Here is a 24,154-nt window from a genome sequence, read left to right on the forward strand (position 1 = left end):
CGGTGTCATATCTCTGGTAATATTATGCTTGAGATCTTAGCCGTAGTATCTCTTGCTGGACTTCTTTTCAAAAAACAACATAGGCAGTGAAAATGGTTGAAACACGTATCATGTCGCTCTGTCTTTGTGTGCTCCAGCTAGAGTGATATATGTTGAAAAAACAGCTAATGGACCTGCAGGAAAATCAGTGAGTGTGGTGGGTAACAGCAAATAAAATTGCTGTTGAGAAAGTAGTGATGCCACAGCGTGCCCTCAGTAATGCAGCTAGCCTTAGGAGGAATAGGATCGCACCCTGACATGTATTTGGAAGAGGGATTGATGAATATGAAGCTAGGACTGTCAATCCAATCTTATCCTTTCTGGTTATTTTTCCTATGTATGCTAGTCTCATAAGCGATGTCTGGGTTGTATGATAGCTAAAAAAACCCTAAATCCAATGCATAAAGGAAGGAAGCCTTGATGGATTCTATGATCCTTTCAAAATTTAGTATTTAGAATATAGCCCACTATTACAGCAGGAAGTTAAGAGCGGTTATTTTTAGCAGTTTGTGAATACCTGAAAAAATTATTTGTGAGTGTTACTTCAAATGAAAGCTGCAAGTGACTTTGACAGTATTTGCTCCATCTTTGTTCACTTCCTGGGAACATTATGAGCTCTTTTCTGTGCATGAAAACATTTGCAGAAAGAACTCATGTGATTATAAACTACTGGTGCCAAAAGCAGATGGTCGTCTTGTGCGTTCCTTGCTGGCATGGGAATCGGCTAACCCAATACGGCAGGGAGAGAGGGAAAACGGCATGTGACTTAAGTGAGGAAGTGCTGAGCGCAAGTAGTTGATTGCACAAAGAACATAAATTCAAAGTAATAGTTGTAGTAAAAAACCTGCCAGTAAAGCACTGGCAGCAGTTTGCTGACATGACCCATTTGCTGAGTAATTCTAAATAACAAATAGATACACAAGCTCGCTCTCTATTTGCAGATAATTTGCAAACAAGAAAAAGGAGTGACATTTGTTGAATAACTTGTTCATTGCACATATCTCAGTTATTTACTCTTCAAAATAAATTCTTATAGCATTTCTTCCACTTACGGCATGATTTGTTTAGGCAGGCAATATTTGTTTCCACTTTTGAACACCTTCTTATTAACGTGATGAGTATCAATGCTTAGTTTATTGACTACTAATGTCCATTACTGTGCTAGCTCTCCCCTTTAAGAACATACTGGTGGAAAACAAACTACTTTGCACTGAGCGACAAAACCAAATATTAACAGGGCAGCCTTGTTGGATTTTCTGCATGCAGCAATATGTAAGCAGGTATGTATATGTAAAAGTGTGTAAATACTGTGCTGGAATACGTTAAGTGAGTCCAAAAGTTAATGACCAATAGTATGCCAAAGGCCAGATTCTGAAATGCTTTGCTATGCATCTTATTCCAAAAATCTGTCTTGCTGACGTAAAAGGCTTTCCTGCGAGTAACTCGGCAAGGGTTCGTAACTTGGGTTGGAAGGGGTCTCAGGAGGTCTCTTCTCCAACCTCCTGCTGAAAGCAGAGTCAGCTGTGGGCTTTGGAGTGGTTGTTCAGGGCTTTTTCTTGTCAGGTCTTGAAAACCAAGGATGGAGACTGCACAACCTCTCTGGGCAACCTGTGCCCCTGCTTGGCTGCCCTCGGGGAGAAGTTTCTCCTCGTCTCCAGTCCATACCTCCCTTGTGTCACCTTCTGCCCATGGCACCTCATCCTCCCGCCACGTACCACTGGGAAGAGCCTGGCTCTGGCTCCGTCTGCTCGCTAACCCCCTCGCAGGTTCGGGGGGCTGCTGTTGGGTCCCCCAAAGCCTTCTCTTCTCCAGGCCAGAGAAGTGCCACTCCCTGAGCCTGTCCTTGCAGGGCAAGCGCTCTGTCCCCAACCACCTTGCTGGACCTCCTCTCTAGTCTGTCAGGGCTTGGACAGTCTGACAGGGCAGAAGCAGGGACCTGCTGCGCCTGCTGCTTTGGGGATGCATCGAACACCGAAAGCACCCACTGAGCCCTCCCACTGGCAGCAGCAGCACCCCTGCCCACCCGCTTTCTTGGCCGTGACCAAGCTCCTCTAGCCCAGAGGATAGAAGCAGGCTCGGATGCAAAAACCTAAAAAATTAATTCTGGGTTCTTCATAGCTCTCCGACTCTGGTGGCACTCTTCCCTCAGGTAGATGCTAAACCCTCTGGAAAAGAACCCCAGGACATGAGTTAAGTTGCAGTGTGCTCACAGCAGCAATTTGTCAGGTGCACTGTACTCATGCCAGCTTTTTTTTTTTTCTTTTCCTGTGAGCAAACAGTGGTTCAGTCATAAAGGCTAATTTGCACAGTAATATTGATTGCCTGCAACACGCTCAATTCTAGTTTAGATTCCACAGGATAAAGACACAGCAGCACTGATGTGTTTTTCCCTCTGGAACTTGAAGGGTGCTGGAAAAGACAAATACAAAAGAAATTGTGCACCAAGGTACGGACAAACCATATGTTAGCTGCAGCTCTCCCCAGGGCAATGTGCTAAGTTTTGTTTACATTTTGCCAAGACAGCAATAAATTGCTTGTTTACAGATGACAGGAAGAAATGGGATGTCCTTAAAAGCAAGCTATGCACAGGGATGCAAACAGCGCCCAGGCAGATGCACATCTTTGAGCAAAGTACAATTAATGCCTCCTTCCCGGACAGCTCCCCAACCCCCCTCCTTTTTTGGGGGTTAGCCAATCCTGGGGGTCATTATGCAGGATTATAAAAATATTAAAGCTGATGAAAGTTTGCCTTCTCCAATTTCCAGCCAAATGGTGTATTATGCTATTAGACCCAACTGACCAGGATGTGCTCGCAGCCTTGTCTATGCGCAGAGGACAGAAAATATGAGAGGTGTGGAGAAGGACTCACTTTCATCAAAGTATCAGTTTCCAGGATAGTTTGGAAGCCCACAGCATTATTGTATTACACATTGCACAGAAGCGTGCCTTGTTCATTTTTTTTAGTGTTTTAGAAATAAAAGACTTTTCTTCCAAATTGCGCTGGGAGGCAAATTCTTCAACAGTGTAATAGAAAATGTTAGACAATATTCCTTACTGGAGCTATTGACATTTTTGGTAGTCATGACACTTTGATTTTTCTCAAAACACATGGATCAAGCCTGAGTGTATTATTGGACAGGAAGACCTGATGAAAGGCCTTCCTTTATCTTTCTTTGTATTTTTTTTCCCCTCTGTTTGTTCATGGCTTTCTCTCTGAATATAATCGCGGTTTTCTTATGCTGCCCAGGGAGTCGTTATTGCCTTACTAAATATTTTATAGTGCACAGTGCACCATACCTGCCAACTGGTTATTATTTGTTATATAAAAAAAATAAAGGGGTAGCATGTGAAAAGGAGCGTGTGTTAAAATCCCAAACTACACACAGAATAATTTTAAACACTTAAATTAGATGTCAGGCTGGTTTGGGGTTTTGGATTTTTTTTATTTGCTTGAAAAGGGTCTGTTGATAGTGTGTGTGGGGGGGGTGTCCCCTCTCTTTTTGGTAGGTGTTTCTCTCTATGATTCCAAGCACTTGTTTCCTCACAGTTTCGCTTCCTATTTGTTCAAAAGGGAAAAGTTCAAAGCCATTCTGGCAGCTGAGGGAAAAGCTTGCTGAATACTAACCCTCAAGTGTCTGTCTTGTCCTGACCTTGAGAAAGTAGCAGTAAACTGTTCTATTGCAAACACCACATGTGTGTTTTGTTAGACCAGGTTAGGAGGGGTCAGAGCTCACCTGAGGCTTGGACTGCAGATTTAGACTGCTTTTCAGCAGCATAATGTATTTTTAAAAAGGGACATTCTCGCCTTTGTATGAGCCTAATATAGGCTCTGTTTAAAAACCTGTCAAAATCCCAAGCACACACTCCATAAAATATAAATAAGTACTTACTGTTTGCAGATGTTGCTTGTTTTTCATAATGTTTGTATTTGAAGTCCTGAATCCCCGCTTCCTGTCAGAGCCAGCCCTGTTGCTTTAGTCCATTTATTTCTGAAGGAACGGGAAGAACTTCAAAATGCAATTTCTCAATGAAGACACTTTCTGTCAAACCTGTCAGCGTTCGCAGCACAATTACCTTTTTTCAGACTAAGGCTTGCATTTATGGCTTTGACTTCATGCACAACCTCTCTTCCCCCCAGCTCAGCTAAAGCAGTTGCTGGTTTTTAAAAGACTTCCACTTGCCATAAATTGTGGCTTTAGGTTCTTTCAAAGCAACAGGATAACTTAGCAGACCTTTCTCCTATTTGCATGTTTTAATTCATTTGATAACAGATACGAAGTATATTGTAGGGAACAATTCTGTCCTGGGAAAAGGGATAGATCGGATTTTTTCACGTGCAATCTATCAAGCATCCCCCTCGGTAAGGTGAGCTCTGTCGAGCCATTTCTCAAAAGAGGAGGGAAAAGACAGGGGAAAAAAAAGAATTGTTTCAGAAACACGGCTACCAGCTCGCCTCAAAAGAACAACAGCTTTTTCTGACCTGCTTTCTGACTGAAGAGTAGACGTAGATCACTTTTAGGGGACCATTGAAATTCCACTTAATCCAAAGAGAATTTTCTCAGATTTGGACTGAGCTTCTGTTCTGCCCACATTATAAGAAATAGCGCTTTTGATGGATAGCTTACCTGAGATTATTTAAGGTATTATTAGGGTTAGTTCTCATACCAAAAAAGGAAATCATCTGGACGGAGGACCTCACAAATGCTTCTTACACTCAAACCTTTTCTGTGTAGAGGCAAGTGTTTTCCCTGTGCGATGGCACGCATGGGCTGATGAGAACAACGCTACAGGTCATTCCTGGGCATCTCACTGCAGACTGAAACCAGGCACTGCTCGGCCTCCCCCCATAACCCCGGGGCACTAGAAGTGTGTCTTATTTGTAATATGCATTTCGCCATTAGGTGAGGAAGCCTTACCTCCGTGTGCCTGATTTAGTCACCATCTTTTTAGATTAAGTTTCTTTTCTCCTACTCCCTCCTCTAGCAGTTTAACCTCTCCACTGATGGCAGGCTCTGTAGTGTGCAATGCCACCGCACTGCTGGCAAGGAGAGGGGGAGAAGAAAAACCTCTTCTTTGTATTACAAATTCAAAGGGTCATTATTCCATCGTTCCCTATGGACGAATGTGTGAAGATTATTGTGGGAAGTTAGTATTTATTCTGAAGCCCTAATATGATCCTCTTGAACATTTTAATAATGCATTCTCTGGGGTCCATGCTGCAAGTGTTTAAAAGGAAGCAATATGCGTTAACGCTGAATGGCTGCTGCTTTGCTGAAATAATCTAAGTTATGGGGTTGCTTTTGATCAGTCCCTGCTTAAAAAAAAAGCAAAAGTCCCTTTGCCCCCTTCCTCACCATCCTAGAGTTCTTTTATCAGTTACATTGATCTGGAAGCAAGGACAAGGCCACAGTATTATATGTCCACATTTGTTACACTGATTTACGAGTTTCTTAATTCTAAAACCCTTACCTTATCAATGGCCTCAGGAAGTCCTAAATCCCTGATATTAAGCAGAGAAAGAAAACATTTAGAATCAAAATAGATGGGGTTTTTTGTTGGAGACAAATACGGGATAAACAGCGTTCACTTGCAATTTGCTGCTTTCCCTGTAATTTTAAAGCTTCCCTAAGCGTGCGTTGTTTCTGTAGGGTCTGATTATAAACATATGCATGAGACAATGCACATACATGCTTGGATCAGGTCAGTGGAGTTTTCTTCATCTCTAAAGCTCAAAAACCATAAATCAAGATGAAAATACTCCAGCCAAGAGCTTTACCAATTGATACAATTTTAAAATAGGCCACTGCTAAGGCTTGGGGGAAAGCTGACATGATGACTTTTATAATAGCAGAACGTTTAAGGTTATAGAAATAAAAGGAAGAGGATGAAATCAGTCGCGTTGATCTTAGCCTGCAGGCTCTCGCGGCTAACTCGAAGCTCCAGCAATTATTTCTGCTCTGGCTTTTCCCCCTTTTTTTCAGCAGTCTGTTTGAAATGAAGCAGAACCAGGCATGGCAAGCTTATCAGTGTCGTTAGCTGACAGGGAGCACATCACACCTGCTTTTACTTGCTAGTTTTTCAGGCACTTTATGCCACAGAAGAATGTTGATTTTGTTCTTATAATGTGTAAAGATTCATTTATTTCACCTTTTGAACTTGGCAGAGCCACTCAATTTTGGTGGGAGTTTGTTTTCATCCTGGCATTTGGAAAACTCTGGCAATTACTGGGCTGTGGCCCAAGGCTAACTTGATGAAACATAGAGATGATCAAACCCAACAGACTACGGATCTGGCCGAGCTAAAAAACCCAGCCCGCTGAAACGCTGCGGGACCATGGAGGGCTTGGGGGTGGCTGAGCCTCAGATCTGCCGGTGTCACCTTGGTCATCGTACAGCTCTTCTCGGAGAGAAGCGTCCCACGGGTACTCACCAGGGCATCAGGCAACAGTCAGGGTTTGCAGCCCTGCAGGAGCACTGGAAGAGTCTAGGGTAGAAATGATAGCAAGGATAGGCCCAGAAAGCTTCTCTTCGTATTTACTTGCCACCTTGGGGGTGCTAGTCATACAGGAGTTTTCTAATTTCTCCTTAGAGAAAACCATGAGCATTACAGTTATTACCTGATGCATAGCCATTTTAGCAGCTCCTGCCCATCTTGCTATGTAATTGTGTAAGATTAGGAGGATCATAATCCGTAAGAAGAGGTCTAACCCCTCTTTTCCAAAAACCTGTTTCTATCTGTGGTACAGATAGGTCATTCTTTCTGTGCCTTCCAGCCAGGCCCATCTAATCACACTGCTCCAGGAGCAAAGGAATTCATTCACCCAAAGGGTCCCATTACAAGATATTCTGTCATCTCCATTTTAGACCTGTGAAAGCCTTATTTTGAGTACCACTGCCAAATGTGATAACAGGAGTCTTGCACAGCTGAAGAGAGCTCAAGTATCTGGGATCTGTGCTATGTAATTGTTCTTACACAGACCTACTTTCAGTTGCACAATGATGCTTGCAGGATTTGAGCTTGTAGCATTGAAAGCAGTAGGATCCTCTCTGCTGACTTTTAATGAGAGCAGCTCAGACCTTCACTAAAGCAGGCACTTGGGCAAAGGATTTCAAATGTTTCTTGCAGCTATTGTTATTTTCTAGCCAAACAACCTACCAGTGACAATTTTGTAACTATCAAATACTTGCAGGCCACTGGCTAATAGACAGACATGTCATGTCTAAATTCCAGGTGCTCTTATAAAGCTGGTACCGTATCAGAGCTCTGCTTTCAAGGAGCAGGCAATAAGGTATTGAATATATCCTTACTGACGTGTTCCTTTTACGTTTGGTCCTTGGGTGTGATTCGCGTAGAAGACATTTGGAATAATATTAGCACAGTTATGCTATTTTAATGAGTTCCTGCAGTCAAATCTAAATTACAAACCAAAGTGCTCAGGTTATTCCTAGACGTGAAGGGAACTGATCACGGGCTGGACTGCGCCATTACCTGGCAGCCTTGTGTCGCCCTTGAAGGAGACAAGGGGGAGTCTGGTTCCCTGAATCACTTTTTCCTTCGTCCACTTTACTGGAGGTGTAGGCTGTGATAGACCCTGTCGCAAGGTATATTCTCCAGTGCCCTATAGGGCTACAGAGGAAAGAGGGAGAAGCTGAAGCTGTAGGTACCCCTTGCACACCATCAGGCTTTGCTACGTTGCACCCTGTCCCTGTTCTCCTGGGCAAGGATGGAGAGAAAAGGAAGGCTTAGACCTTTCTTTTGAGCTAGGTTTGTGGAATCATAGAAAACAGGACTGGGAATGGCCTCAGAGAGGTGTCTACTGGAAAATCGTCAGCTCCGGGATGGGATGCTGGAAAGGGCTGTGGTCTGTGTGGGCAGGGTTTGGCCCTTTGTCGTAATTTGAGGAGTGCCTGTGACTCCACCTAATGCTTATTTTCCTGAATCCGGTGATAAATATCTCAAAGAACGGTATGATAGACACGCAGCAGAAACAATTTAAGTGCTGCTTATAGTATCATGAAACGAAACCAGATTCTCTGCAAGCTGTTTCCTTTATCAGCTGTTCTGGGAGGATTTTCCTATGTTTTGAAACACATTCCTTTTTGTTAAAGTGCCATACAAACGTTTTTAATGAACCTGGATAATTTACTGTTTTATTTGGTTAGTTGTCAGGAACAGGATCATTAAAAAAAAAAAAAAAAAGACTTATTTTAACAGGTGATCACTAAGCAGTGTTATTGAATTATTATTATTCAGCAGTATTACTGAATGAATTATTTTTCTGTTTGTGAGGTATTTTAAAGTGATTCGATGTGAAACAGTTAATCCAAGAATATTTGAAATTGCACCATTAAAGATGTGATTATGGATGAAACATGAAGTTTGAAAACAGGAATTCCAAGGTTGCTTGTTTTCTGGAGCTTCACCCTTTAAAGAATGCCTTGCAAAGAGGACTGGGTTGAAAAGTGCACAATATTTACCCCCTCCTTCCTCCACAATTTATAAGGGTTCAGATTTTCTAGACTATGTGTAGGGGATAAAGAAATCGTAAATGTGCAAGCAAGCTTTATAAGACTGCCGCTATTCCACGATCAGCTGTAACTGTCCAGCATAATATGTTACACACAGGCATAAAATATGCTCCTATGCGCCTTTATGGATTATGTGTTGATGAATATTTATTATATCTCATTATTGCAAAATGTTTATGCAAAAGCATCTGATTGACAATTATTTTATTGCTCTTTATTTGTTAGCATTTTTGCTTTGGCAGGGGCTTAAAAACTGACATGCATTTTCCTATCTATATTTGGCTTCAGAAAGCTTCTGAAAATCGGTTGAAAATGTATAAATTTAAAAAAAATTACCCAAAGCAAAGTAATCTTTGTTTGACCTTAGGTTATGTTTTGTGGTATCCTAATACCACCTCCATTATTCTCTTTGGTCTTTAGTTTATACTAATGGGCTGATATTATGCTGGGCAACTTTAATTAGGGTGTCTATTGCTTAGTAGGCAGCATTTTTGCTTTCAGGCAAGTATGACATGCTGTACAGTAGAGACTTAATTCCTGTTTAGGGAAAACCATAATACATCTCAGTTGCTAAGTGCTTAGTGAGCAACCACTCTTAGGGAAAAAAAAAAAAAAAGAAAAAAAGAAAAAAAGGTATTCTTTCCTAGATACAAAACACCCATAATCCCATTAATGTAAATGAGTGATTACACATGTGCATATCACTGGAAGAATACATTGTCAGGACATGCCAGAATTTTAGATGAGATGGAAATAGCACGTAGTGTATCATTTAATGAAGACCCCAAATATTCTTGTGAAGGAAGTTCTGTGTTACCGTCAAGTCTGAATCTCTGGATTTTTATTTTTAGTGTCTCATTAGAATTATAGGAGAAGTAATCTCTAAGGCTCTATTGCTATATTAATAATTTTTTTTACCTTCAGTGTTCGTTTCATAGCTTTTTAGATTTGCCTTGCAAATGCGAGCTCAGATTTACTGTAGATGACTTTAATGAAAGGTGAGTTTGTTAGATGACATTGTGGGTGCACATATATTTCTGGAGATATTTTGTTGAAATGTTACAGTCCCTAGGACACATCATACAATTCAATATCAGTGTTACTGACATATCTGTAAAAACAATCACAAAGATAAAGAAGGTGCTCCATCATGTGTTCATTTCCATCAAATTAATAATACATGAAGTTCATATAGTACAAAATGTCAATTATTTATTTTTTGTATATGCAAAAAACAAGAACTGTGCAGGACAAATTCTTGTTGTCAGAAAATGAGAATACGAATTTAAAAGATCCCTGGTAATTGTTCAATTTTAAAATAATAATTATTATTTTTACAATACAGTAGAAGATACTATAAAAATATTTGTTTATACTACACTCAGTTAGACAATTTGTGAAAGCAGACTGAGATTTATACTTTAGTCCTTTCAGATTACACATTATAAAAAATTAAGTTATACGTTACCATGTTCCTAACCTTTGTATGAAAGGAATAAAGATGGAATATTTCAGTAAAACCAACCAGTGATTTTTAAGTTATAGTAAGACATTGAGACGGGGAAAACTGAGGTGAAAAGAAAAACACTGTAAACATAATGAAGTTATTGATTTTAATTTTCTGGCTTTCTCATTGAAAAATGAAGCATCTGTACAGGATAGCCAATACAGAAAAGTGAAGGAATTGGAAATCTAGAGCAGATCCAGCAGAGGAGGGTTTTTTCAATAGCTTTAAGATAAATAAATTCCATTTTTCCATATGCTTGACTGGGAACAAAAAACCAACACACAGATAGCATTAACTTTCTTGTATTCACACAAGTGTATATGTTTGGACATATTTCTCACTGTATTCAAGCATATATATGTTGGTCAGTTTGGCCCATTAACCAGTGAAAATGAGTTATTCTGAAAATCCAGACTCCCTTCCCCAGTCACAAATGAAAGCAACCACTCAAAAGCTCACACCTATGGGAAGTTGGGGGAGTTGGGGGTAATTCAGTGACGACACCCTAGATTCCCATCTGATCCTAATCTCACAGGTTATTTAGCATCTTTATGCCAGTAAAATAACAAATAGTTTCTTGCCTATAAGTAATTAGGCTTATTGCAAGGCTGGCTTTAGTGAAGAAGCCATTATTTTTTACGATAAAGCCTTCAGCAAAAGCATTTGTTGCTTTGGTAGCTGTGTTTCAAAACCAGAACTGGTCAAAATTGTTATATGGAAAATGCTGACCGAAACAGTTTCTTTTGGATTGTAATAGGATTTTCTGTGGAAGTTTAGTATTCTGTGCAATTGAAAATAAAAAGGTTTTTATAACAGTGAAAATTTTCAGTTCTGATATATTAAAAAAAGCTATGAAAAAACTTAGAAGGCATATGAAAACAAAAAGCCCAAGCTGCAATGCAGACATAAGAGCACAGAGGAACTGGAAATTCTGGGGTGTTTTTTCCCCTTTTTTTGCTGTGTCTCTGACTTAAATAGCGATTTGCTTTATCTCCGTGCTTTCGTCTTCTATCCCTACAATGAAGATTAATCCGTTAATGATTGTAAAGTGCTCATATTACTAGTGGTGTTGTAGTCATGATAGTCTTAGAATAAAAGTGAGGCAATATATTTAAGAGGATTGTTAATTATAGGCATTATAGATGTTATATTAGACATAATTATGGAGAAACAGATAAGTATTTGAGCATACAAGCCTACTTTTCAGGTCTGAAATACAAGCAGCAATGTTCTGAAATTCATCTAACTCCCACCCATCCATCCAGCTCCTAACACAGCCTTCAGCCATGTAGGACCAGGGGTGCTGTGAAAAACTGTGGGAACATACAGCATTGCTACTACGAGAAAGTTCAGAAACCTTGGTGTAATAGCCCTAGTAGCATATACGCAAGAAAAAGACAGCAGGAGGCATGTTAGGGGTCTTGTGCTACAGATTCCTACTGGAGTGAGAAGTTAGAGACCCACTCGCTAGGGACAGTCAGTGGAAAATACAGCTGGGGGTAGTTCCTGTTGCTGGATGCAGGAGGTATTGCTGCCAGCGCTGCCAAGTATTTAAAACAATTCATTGCTAGCAAAAAAAGGATGACTGTGTTAAGTCAAAATGTATGTACATTTGCATTTGCTGTCATTCATACTTAATGTTTTGAGACAACAGGAGGCAAGAGTAGGAGGAGGAGTTTGAAGAAAAGGGGGAGGAACTGGATGAGAAGGAGATGGGAAAAGAGGAATGGGGGAAGAACAGAGGAAGGTGAAAGATAAGAAAAAAATTAAGATGAACAAAATCAGGAGGAATTGTTTAGCAAAAGAATAGAGGAAATACAAGCTGGAAGAAAAAGAGGAAGAGGAGGAGGAAAATGGGGGAAAAGGAATGGGAGAAGGAACAGGAGGAAGAAGAACAGGAAGACTGGGAGAAATGGTTGGACTCGATCTTAATGGTCTTTTCCAAACTAAATGATTCTATGATTCTAAATTGGGATACTCATAAGTAGGAAAAGAATATTCTCAAATAAAGATCACTTCTCTTAAAGTAAAGGAATGATATTTAGTGACTCTCTGGCAAAAGGGATTAAGGCAAGTTGTCATGTCCTATTTACAGTATTCTAGTGTCAAGGAGCTGTAGTTACAAACTAAAATGCTTCATTGGACTCAAGAACATCATTGTGCTTGGCGCTGTACAAACACATGGCTATAAGGCAGGTTAGTCCTATGAGCCAAGAAAACAGAGAGTTGCAGACAGTGCTAAGGGTCAGAATGCAGGCAGAGAGGTCTTAGCATAGCTAAGGCGCTGAGGAGCTGTCACATTCTGTACGGGTGTGATGGCAAAGAACAGCTTTGACAAGGAACGTGATGGAGATCTCTGTTGTCTTGTTCTTCTGAAGGCGAGCTGGGTGCTGTGTGGGTGAGGAATTTTTTGTGAGTGCCTAGCACTGCCTGACTGATGAGGTGCATTTGCGGCAGGGGGAGTTGCACATCAGGGTCTGATGACAAATGTGCAGCATCTGCAGTGCCAGGAAAGGGAGGACACGCTGCAGCAGGACAGCTGGCAAACCTGGGGCAGGGAGAAAGCCACCTATGGGCACTGCCCCAACTTCTCTGCCAGGTTCAGTTCTGGTTCTGGAGGTTTAAGGAGCTGGTCCTATAGAAAAGTAATGGCCCTTTAGGTACCGAAGAACCTAAAATAACTCCTGGTTATTTAGAGTTTAATCTAAGTATAGCCATGGGATCCAATCCTGCAATCTTTCCTCGCATAGCTAATCAAGGCTCCATCCAATGGGTTTACAGTTGTGAACAGGACCACAGACTGGCCGCTCACTAGTTGGCTGGACACTTGGTGTTTTTCATCAAGTTTTTTGTGTGAAGGAGCATGGCACAGTAACTTCAGGGATTTGTAATGCAGAGAGAGGAAGATAACATAGGGTCACTGGGCCTGCCCAGCTTCTTTGAGGCTAGACATCTTGGAAAGCTGTGAGTCACTCTGAAAACAGGATTCATAAAGTCATGATAGCATTTGAGATGGTGTCGTGGTTTAACCCCAGCCAGCAACTAAGTACCACGCAGCCGCTCACTCACTTCCCGTCACCCAGTGGGATGGGGGAGAGAATCAGGAAAAAAAAAACCCTCATGAGTTGAGGTAAGAACAGTTTAATAGGACAGAAAGGAAGAAAATAATAATGATAATAATAACAATACTACAATGACAATAAAAATAATAAAAGAATTGGAATATACAAAACAAGTGATGCACATTGCAGTTGCTCATCACTTGCTGACCGATGCCCAGTTACTTCCCGAGCAGCAATCCCCTCGAGGCCAAGTCCTCCCAGTTTATATACTAGATGTGACATCGCATGGTATGGAATACCCCATTGGCCAGTTTGGGTCAGCTGTCCCGGCTGTGTCCCCTCCCAACTTCTTGTGCCCCTCCAGCCTTCTTGCTGGCTGGGCACAAGAAAGTGAAAAATCCTTGGCTTAGTCTAAACATTACTTAGCAACAACTGAAAACATCAGTGTGTTATCAACATTCTTCTCATACAGAACCCAAAACATAACACTATACCAGCTACTAGAAAGAAAATTAACCCTTTTCCAGCCAAAACCAGAACAGACGTTTGAAAAGCTTTCAGTTGCCAGTTCTTGTGAACAGGCACCGAGCATAATACGTTAGTGATGTGGAACTGCTTTTTCTTAATGAAGTAACTTCTTGGTAGGATGCAGCAATGTGGCTTGGGGTAGGTGTTACAAAGGGCAGAGTTGCTGGGTAAGGCAGAGCTGTCTTGCAGCATCCACACTAACCGTCATTAGTGAAGTAGTATTTCAGTAAGGTATACAACATCCCATGAGATGACTTTCTCTACACAGTGAGTCTCATTTCCCTTCTTAAATACTTCAGCTTGGCTGGAGCTGGATAACTGTGCTGTGGTTGAGGGAGAACCAGGCTTAATTCCTTACTCCAGTCATGATGGATTTTCCACTCACTCATACTGTTCTTATACCAGTGTGTCACCACTGATTTCAGTGAGTTTCTTCTGATTTGTACCGTTGGAAAAAGAGAAACAAATCTCTAAGCTGATACATCTGGAATAATTTTAAGAAACACCTCTTCTATAAAGATTATCTGTATATATTCAGAAAATGCATTCCTAGATTTTCTGATTAACCTAAATTAGAATGTGTACAATTTTTAGGCTTCTAGTTATTTCACTTTTTAAAAAACTCTTTTCACAAACATTGCTCTTGAGAACCAAACTGAAAATACAGTTGTTGCTGCTTACAAATATTTACATGAAACTATGGGACTGAGAAAAATACCATTTTTTTTTTCTGAATAAGTTACAATTTTTGTATGTCGTATTTCCCTTTTTTGTGGTGGTTTTTTTTTTTTTTTCCCCTTGCTCTCTCTCCTTGATATGTGACACAAATTATCGGGGTCCGTGATCTCTGCCCATGCTGATTCAATCCAAACCACCCCGCATTTGAAACACTGTACTAGGCTGGTGCAGAGACAACCTGACAGCCGGCTGGAACGGACCCTCTAGCCCTTTGGGAGTGGAGCTCAGGCACTCGCTGTGACAAATATCTCCAGCACAAGCCCTTGTGATCATTTGCTACAGTCTCCATCTAGGAAAATTGCACAGCAATATTATTAACACTTCAGTCCCACAAAAAACACATTTTAAATCTAATTTTTAAATCAAACTTCTATCCACACAAAATTGCCCAATTTATCAGCAGGATGTGGTCTTTCAAAGCTATCAATAGTTTTGAGTTATGAGTGGCTTAAAAATTATTAGCAAGGAACAAAATATTATGGATTCTTTTTATATACCTATGCTTTTCAAGTCTCTAAGGTCACATTTGCAAGCTCTTTATTCTACATGTTTGGAAGAGCTATAATCTGGAGTCAAATCATCAGATAATTTACATTTTCTCAGCTGCACAGTTCTAATCTGCAAAACCTTTTTCTTAAATGAAAAGTTACAATTCTCACACAATCCTGTGGTTCCGGAAGTTCAACTACGAGAACTGCAAGCATTGCAAGACCCTTGATAAAATGATAACATTTGCAATATCAGCTTAATCTGTTTGAAAACGTAACCTGCCTTGGTTGTTCAGAGTAGTGTATGTGCTCTGGATCCTGAACTTTGCTGAAGACAGTGGCAAAGCAGCTCACTGTGGCTCGGCAAGACCTGATAACATCAGGATACGGATGGGAAGGCAGCTGTAAGCAGGAGCATGCCTGCTGATGAAGGGGGAGGGCAGCAGTGAGCTCAGGTAGTCCTATTTCTGTCCAGGATTTCCTGGGCTGAAATATATGCTCATGTGTAGTACAGATGGTCTATGCATTTGCAGCAAATCTATGGTATGCTAGACCTACAGCACGTGTCCTGGACAGTTGGTGGGTGCTCGTGCCGTACAGTTGATCTGTACTTGCTTGGGAGCCATTTGTTTGGCATTTCTGGATGTCCATCAGCTTGGCAGTAGTTACTGCTTTGGCTGGGTTGCCAGAAATCCTGGAACAACGTCCAGAACCGTTAAATTCAGCCCAGGCAAAATTTCCAGGTGGAAAAAAGAGGACAAGTCCATGGCAACACCATCGTAGCCTGACATAAAATCTTCTAACACCTGGTAAATCTGTTCATACTTTTAATATATTATTAGTTTTATGGAGGCAAAAAAACCCACAGTGAATTTTGCAAAGATAACCTTCTATGTGAATGAAAAACAACTATTTAATCTGAAGTGACCATACAGAGTGATTGTATTTGTGCATTACGTGCTCTCAAGGGACAGTGCCTGGCTCTGGTGTACACTTCACTCTAAACATAACTCTAGCAGTGATTTGGGACTTCTTACTTGAGAAATTGTTCGTTCTTTTTTTTTTCCCCAAAAAAAGTTTTCCTGTAATTTTGAGAGGATCTTTTCAATCCAGAACGAATAGGTCTTTCTGTAATACCACTAAATTGCCTCTGAGTGTCTCTATAGTTCATCTCCTCCCAGAAAGCAGCCAAGCAGGAATAATGCAAGAGAAATGAGTCACTGAAATTTATTGGTGTCAGCTTTGGTTTTGTATTCATAACATCTTTTACTGTTATTTTTAAGGATATTGCAGATTGAAACAAAGGAGGATCAAGTGTCCCAGTTGTGTTTAAAGGAAGTAAATCTTTAAGAAATTATTGTGGAACAGATGTTAAATAAATGATTTTGAGTTAAGATCTGTGACAGAGCAGTGTACCTAGGGAGACTCTTTAATAGCAAAAATCTTACTGTGACTTAGACCTATGGCTGATAAAGGGAAATTGGACTTTTTTTATTGTTATAACTACATAATGCAGTAATTTAACACAAAAGTAGAAAAATGGATTGTTGAGTCTCCAACATGAATAGGATTTTAAGCCAATAATCACTTATTGTATGAGAGCATCCTGATATCTATCAATCAGGCCTGTCAGATGAAGAGGTACAGTAAGGGTTTCAGTGGCTTTTGGTGATACACAGTACTGAGATAGGTATGTTGGTGAGAGTGGGTAGAACTGGGAATTGTGTGTACCTTTATCAGAGTGGAAAACAGACTTTGAGGACAAGTATTCTATTTGCTGTCTGGCTGTTGATGAGGCTTTAATACACACAGTATCTATACAAAAAAGAAAATATTGTGCACATGTAATTTTTAGGAGTGACCTATATATATGATGTACAGAGTAATATATAATTGAAGTAAATGGCCTAATGAATAACCAAACTCCTTTTTATAAGGAAAAAAACCCAAACACATTAAGTAGACAAGGCATACTAGTTTTTGAGTCACAGCTGCACTAGTTCTTGTTAGTTCTAGTCCATAATACATATATCCTTGTACATGTAAGTGTTCGCAACTTCAAAACTGAAGTCATCTTGGTTTTCAGTCTTAATTATATAAGTTTATCAGGAAGACATTTCATGACCCTCCTGCTTAAGGGCAGTTCAGTACAAGGCAACACTTATGTTGTGAGCCTTACACATACCTTATACCTTACAACTGAGCCAGCCATTCACAGGCATAGCAGCAAATCTTTTGTTTGTAGAGGCAACTGAAATATTAACAAAATGGAATTTCTTTTTATTGAAATGTTTTGTTGTTGCTGTATTACATATCGACTCACTTTTGTGTCATAAGTTGTATGCAAAGATCACTATGGAGAAAAATGAAAGCTGAATTTGTGCTCCTTGGTCTGATGTTTACAGTAGAAATATTTCCCAACCTCAAAAGCAAAGCCTTTCATGAACACAAAGAACAATTAATGCATTCATTCAAACCTGGAGATTGTAAATACTTTTGTTGTGAAGCTAAATGAATAGTGTTATGGCATGAAGGAAAATACAAATCCAAAATATTTTACCTTTTGCATGGTAGTAACATTGGCTACAGTATGTACAAAAAAGAGAGGGGAAAAGATTTAGCTTGTTCCACTCTGATAATGAGGCTTCAGCACCTTCAGAGTATATGACAGGATAGCAAATCATTTTAAAATAAAAAAACCTATATATTCATTCCTTCCAAGGAGACTTATGTACCCTTCGGTGAGGGAAGTAATTTGGCCTGTAGCATATAAAAAGATACCTTGTTCTGCTCTCTTTGAAAGAGCACTTGTGTTCATTACTTGAGGCAGGGATGTGTTCTTTCTCTTGATAATAAATATTATGCATTGATAATAAATATTATGAGGTTAGACTGGTGCTAACAGTTTTACATAGTGGTCATAATAAGAACAACAATACGGCTGAAGCAAATGGGATTTTAGAGTCCTACACCTTACGAAATTATTTTGTTTTGCCCCTATCCTGCACCCGGTGCATCCCTACATGTATGAGAAATTTGTGGCATTCTCAATGATCACAGTTCTGCCTGTGGACATCAAAACACAAGATTTTCTTGTATTAGAGCTATGTCCCATCACATTGGACAATTGTTTACTCCACCAGATCTCTCCTCTCGGGGAACTCACCCAAGGCAGTAGGCATGGTTGCCATATCGTCCTTCCTCTGACGTCCCACAAAGAGACTGCTGCAGGTCATCGGTGCTAGGGGCCGGAGTATCCTGAGGGGTTGAAGTTGTTACTTTTGCTTGTATAAACACATCTGTCTTGGCAATGGTCTCTCTTTCTGTCCCCAGCATAGATTACTTATGCCTGGAGAAGGGGAGCCTGAGACCAGAAAGGCGGCTCTGCAGCAGGCTCCTTGCAAGCACAATTTAAGTAAATGTCCACCTCACTGCTGAGGTGTTCCTGTGTATTTTCTGTGGCTGGTAAAGTCCTTCACCCCAGTCAGAACTGGGCTGGCTGGCTGGCTGATGAGTGATACTTCTCCATCACTGCTACTGAAGTACAGCTAGGCAAAACTTTATTTGCCCTGGGGAGTACTCCCTGCTTACTTTAGACTGCAGAAATGACTGGGGCCATACTGCAGCCTGGCAGAGGTACATGGTGACTTGCAGAACAGAGGGGAACTTCAGCACGAATCCATTGGAAGTATCATATGACAGCACAGCAAAAATTAGTGTTGTAATATTGTGTGCATTTGAACTTTTCCAAATGTACTTGTGTGTATTGAAACAATAGCCTGCACGCATCCTTTTCACTGCAATTTGCCTAATGGAAACCTGTGGTTTGCAGATGATCAATCTCTTAGTCACCTGCATTGTGGAAAGAGTGGTGTATGTACTTTTAGGTTGTGTAATTCGGGTACAAAACATCGTGAGTCAGGCATGGACTTGAAAAGGAGAAAAGTGAATTAAGAGTATCTGCCAGATGACAACTGCTTGTACGTGCCTATTTGAAAAGCCTTCCCCATTTTTTCAGAAGCCACCAGCTGTTGATCAACTCTACTTAAAATCTATGCTAAGCATTTCTGAGACAGATTTGCAGAAGTCCTGAGCACTAAGCTCTCCCACTGGAGCTGAAAACCATTCTGTAATTTATTCTTTTGTGGGAAATCTTCATTTGTGCAAATACTGGCATGTAAGTTCACGAGCAGTATTTGTGAGAACCGAGTGGCGGGTTAGATGTTCAACTCCTTGATATGCACATGTGACCCAATGGCCCTGTCCTGCACACTGCAGAGGAAGGACCTTCACATCCCAGCTTGAATGGTTGTTGAAAGCAATGGGAAATGTAATGGATAAGGGGCTTGGCACTTCAAAACAGGAGGCCTAATTTGTGCACACAATGGCAGTCATCCAAAAATTAAGCAAACATGTCAGAGATAAAATTTGCAAGACGCATACTGTAAAATTGGAGAAAGAATTTCCAAGAGCACTCATATATTCTACAAAGTAAAAAAAGAAAAGAAAGAAATTCAGACTAAAAAATTCATGCCATAATAATTTATATTCTACTACATTATGATGCAATCTATCTTTTTCTAAAAATGCAAAAAGTACATACAAAATAAATCTGCAGAAGAAATTAATTACTTGCCAAATTTCAGGTTTAAAACACAAATCATTTGATTACAAAAGAGCACTTGAAGCCACTGATGTATCTTATTTGCTTTGCCTTTGCATAATTTAAGAACCCAATTGACATTTCTTAATTTGGTATTTTATGAAATTCCCTCCAGGGCCAAGCACTTTCTTTCCAGATTTCCTCCAAGTACAAATTTTTCTATGGCAAAGTTCTAAGCTCTTGACACAAGTTTAACAATAGCAATACAAATATGTTACTATAAGAATCCCATTCCCTTTAATTTTTCCCTTTCATCACATTACAACCACAGACAGAAAACATGAGCCTCTCCATATGGAATTTTAAAGAGGCAAAGATAGAGCCATGTCAGAAGAGATGCTGCCAAGGGCTGAAGCACAGGGAAATCTTGAGGCGAGCATGTGCCACAGCTGTTTTGAGAAGGCACTTTAGGCCTATAAATTTTAAGTTTTGGGTTTGTTCCTCAGATTTCCCCTTTAGATCTGAGCAAAAGGTGACTATACAGAAGCAGCAGATAGATCGTAATAGTGTGACCGTATGAAAAAATAATGTGAATCTTTGTATTTGTAGCAATACTGCAACTGTCATTGGGCCTTATTTATTTGGGCCTCGAAGAATTAGTTGTGGAGCAAGACGTCTTGTTATGGGTCTGTCTGAACACAGAACAAGAAGGAAGTTCCTAAAACTGAGACTTAGGAATGAGTGAGATCCTTTTTGCAAGATTACCTGCAGCTGGTTCTGCTACTGCCTTTTTTCATCATTTAATGTTTGCTTGCCGTCTTACTTAGCTGAAATTGGTATGCAAGGAAAGATGCATCAAAGTCAGCAATTAAAGTGACTTCATCTAACTTGTTCAGACAGTTGAAGTAGCCATGTTTGATTTTGCTTAGGAAATCATTAGCACCTTAACAGAAGGCAGGAAACTTTGATCAAGATGTGATAGATGCAGATCAATATAACGTATAAAGATTTTATTTGGCTGTGGTATCGACACCTGGTAAAGGAACTGGTTTATGGCCAGTTCTCTCGGAAAGTCTGCATAGTTGTTCAATACTGGCCTAGTGTTTTACATGGGAAGTAACACAAATAGCATTCAGGTTATGTTTTATATTACTTTTTTTCCTGCAAAGACTGTTTATCTGTATTTCAAGGGATTATTTATGAGTAGGTACACAACCAGATCCAGTCAGTGGGATATTCCAGTGAGCATAGAACTGACCAGGGACATCTGGCTTAGGAAGATGAAAACAGCCAAGTTGTGAAATTCAGGGGACGCAGCTGGGCAGAGCCAGCTGCGCCATCCTGTCTGAGCTGAGCGGGGTTAGGAGGTTCGGGAACTTTCCCCACACACACATGTGCACTGGCCTTACTAAAGGTCACTGTCTGTCATATCTCCTGGCACAACGGTGCATGTTTTGCAGTCATATTTTGTCAGGATTATCTGGTTTAATTTAAACACTTTTTATTTTCCTAAGTCAATGGCTTTGACAGAGCAGATGAGGAGATGCCAGAGGACTCAGTGGAGGTGAGCAGCACGGGGGAGACACCAATCACCTCCTAACCTGTCGCAGCTGCAGCCAGGGACCAGACACTGAAAGTGCTTTTTTTCTAACTAAGCTTAGTTCAGTTGCTTTGCAATGCTGTAGCAAATTAAATTCACGTCCTACCTTAATCCAGAATTAATTCCTTACTTATCTTCTCAAGTTATTTTCAGGTTTGAACACCAGACCATGGATTGCATTGCCTGACTAAAAGATGTTCACTATGCGTTCAAACTTTCCAACTCTTGCTATCAGATGGGCACAGACCATTCCCAGTGGAAGTGCATAGCCTATTTCCTTTCCCCTGGACTGCAGAAGGAAAGCTTTGAGTGTGTTACAGCTGGGCTAAAAGGGCACTCGGAGGTCTCGGTGGCCCTGACCAGCCCCACCTGGGTTCTCCCCAAGCCCCTGGTTCAGCTCAGTACTGCCAGAGCTTTGCTGCAGGAGTGCTGGGCTCCAGCTCAGCTGTGTCCCTGCCTGGCCATGGACTGCTGATCCAGAACTGAACCACTCAGCTGGTTTCCTGGTCTGACCTTGGCTCCCACTGGTCACCTCAACCCGAGGGATGAGCCCTGCCCTGCCAGCTGTGTGATCCCAGCCCTCGGAGAGCCGCTGGCCCACACCCTCCCCCAGAGGCACGTTGAGTCGGACCCTTCTTTTGGCCTGAACGACAGGCAGCTTTATCGCATGAGGACGCTCTTGGTGAAGGGGCTTCCTCTCTGAGATGATCTGTAAGTAGCCTTGGGGGAATAAGCAGTCATTTTCTTCATTTCAGGCTGTGCTGATTTGGTTTGGGGCACAGAGGCTGACCAGTGGCTCTGCGTTTGGTGGTGGTGAACCCAGCCACCTATCTGCACCCAGACATGTGTTTTTAGCTCTGCACACCCGACTTCACTTTTATCCTTCTGATGGAGCAGCTAATGCAAGTATTCTGGTGGATATAAAGGGATCCTGCTGTCTCTAGCATGGTAGTAGCAGTCTCCATCACAAAAATGTTGTAGGCTACGTTTGTAACTTCGTTGCCCTTTGGTGACTTTATCTTTTGTACTGCCTGAAGCTGTGAGCAGTTTTGAAAGGTCCTACAGCACTACTTTATTCCTCAAATCTTTGGCTGGAGACCTTACTTATGCAGCACCCCCATACCAAAATGCTGAAAGTGCTAGTTCATCTTGAGGGCAATGCAGAGAATTTTCTTTGTTAAATGCACTTCAGAATTTTTGGGGATGTTTGAGGAGGGACAGGGGACTCTTGAATTCCTTCTCATTTTGTCCTATCTGTATTGCTTTAAGCTGTTCTCTTTTGTTAGGATCCTGTTAATGTAGTTCCCTCGCCACACTGGATCTGTGCGGCATTTCCTTTGGAAGACAGGCATTTGCAATTCTTTATTTAACTTAAAGATACGGTAACATAAGAGTGTTTAGTGTTCTCAAGGGAAAGAAAGCTTAAAAGGAGGGTAGGTTTAGGTGAATAAGCAGGTTGGCATGAATAACTATGGTCTTTAATAGAAGAGAAACTTTAAACACCTTAGCAAACGTGTCACCATGTGAAGTTATACAGCAGTTTGATGACTTGTTTGGTTTTGAGTTTACGTTAGGCTCAGCTCTGCAGAGCATTGCAAGGGAGTGAAATTCTGGGCTTGCTGCAGTCAGCAGGCATCAGACACAGCACTGCTTGGCTCAGTAGTACATGCACCCATTTCTGGATCTAGCCCATTCCCACTACATGAAGATAATACTATTTGCTCAGGTGGATATTACAGTGATTACTTAACATTTACAGTGCACTTTTAGGGTAAAGATTCCAGCTTTGTCACCTTCTATGAGTTTCTCTCTGCCTTATGATAACTGATGGTTTTCTTGGACCCCAGCTTTAAGATTTCATTTAAAATACGCACACGGAAATTTGTAGCCTACCTGCTTATGGAGAAAATTGTAAAATAATTTAAGTGTAACAAAGTTAGCACCAGAGAAAAAGGAACAAAGTCCAGAATAAATTTATTTTTTTCAGAAAGTTTTTACGGCAGTGATTAAAGAGAGGATAGTGGTGTTGCAATCAACAGAACCCAGATACTGCAGAGAGTATTGCTTAATATAGGGAATCCATACATCCATATACTTAAAGACTAGCTAGTACCTATTTTGAAAGCATGCTCAAAGGAGCAGAAAAGCTCAATAATTCAGTAAGCCTGACACCTCAAAGAGGCTAGGAGTAGGCTGAATCCCTCTTCTGTAGTAACTAAAGGAGGTCTTATATGCATATATACTGCATCTTTTCAAAGCATATTACATTATAAAGATACATCCACACCTCCTACTGGTAACGCATCCCCTCCTGCTTCCTGCTCCCAAAACAGGGAGGCTTTCAAAGCCAGAGAAGAGAGCCCCGAGTTACCCCGAATCCAGTGTCCTAATAATGAGAGTTAACCATCACTTGGAGTGAGGATAGTCCCATCACTTCCAAATCTGTGTGCGTTGGCTTTTCAACCTGAGTAAGATCCAAGGCTCAGATGGAATGAGTTGGAGAATGAAAGAAAGACCAGAAGTACATGAATTAACCCCCCCGCCCCAGTTTTTCTCCCATTCCTGATTCACATCCTTTGAAGTATTCCACTTTTTCTCCCTTCCCGGAAAAAGCACTGGGGACAGAGGAAGAGCAATAAAATATTTCCAAATAACCCCTCACAGCTACAAATAATAAATATTTCATATTTTGAGTTATTTATGTTTTGTGTGTTCCCAAATAACATTTGATTTCTTCCTCTCTTCCCCCCTCTAGCTTTAATTAAGTCTTGTCCCTTGCCTGTCAAACTTTGGTGCCCCCTTTGTAACAGCTTACTTTCAGGTGAGTTTTCCTGGGCTGATTCAGCCCTTGTTCTGTGTTTTAAGAGATTCTTGGTAAGACTCTCCCTGTAGTCCAGCTCTGACCAAGTGATTAACAAGGAATTTCTACTTAGTGCTTCTCCCTGACTCACAAAATTGAGCTGGTACAGAATAAAGTAAAATAAATAAGAAGCAAGCCAAATAATTCAGAAGAGGGATCTCAGTTTGTCTTAAGTGTCATCTGCCTTGTATCTGCTATGAA

The sequence above is a fragment of the Harpia harpyja genome, chromosome 9 (genome assembly GCF_026419915.1).
Source record: "Harpia harpyja isolate bHarHar1 chromosome 9, bHarHar1 primary haplotype, whole genome shotgun sequence".
NCBI lineage: Eukaryota > Metazoa > Chordata > Aves > Accipitriformes > Accipitridae > Harpia > Harpia harpyja.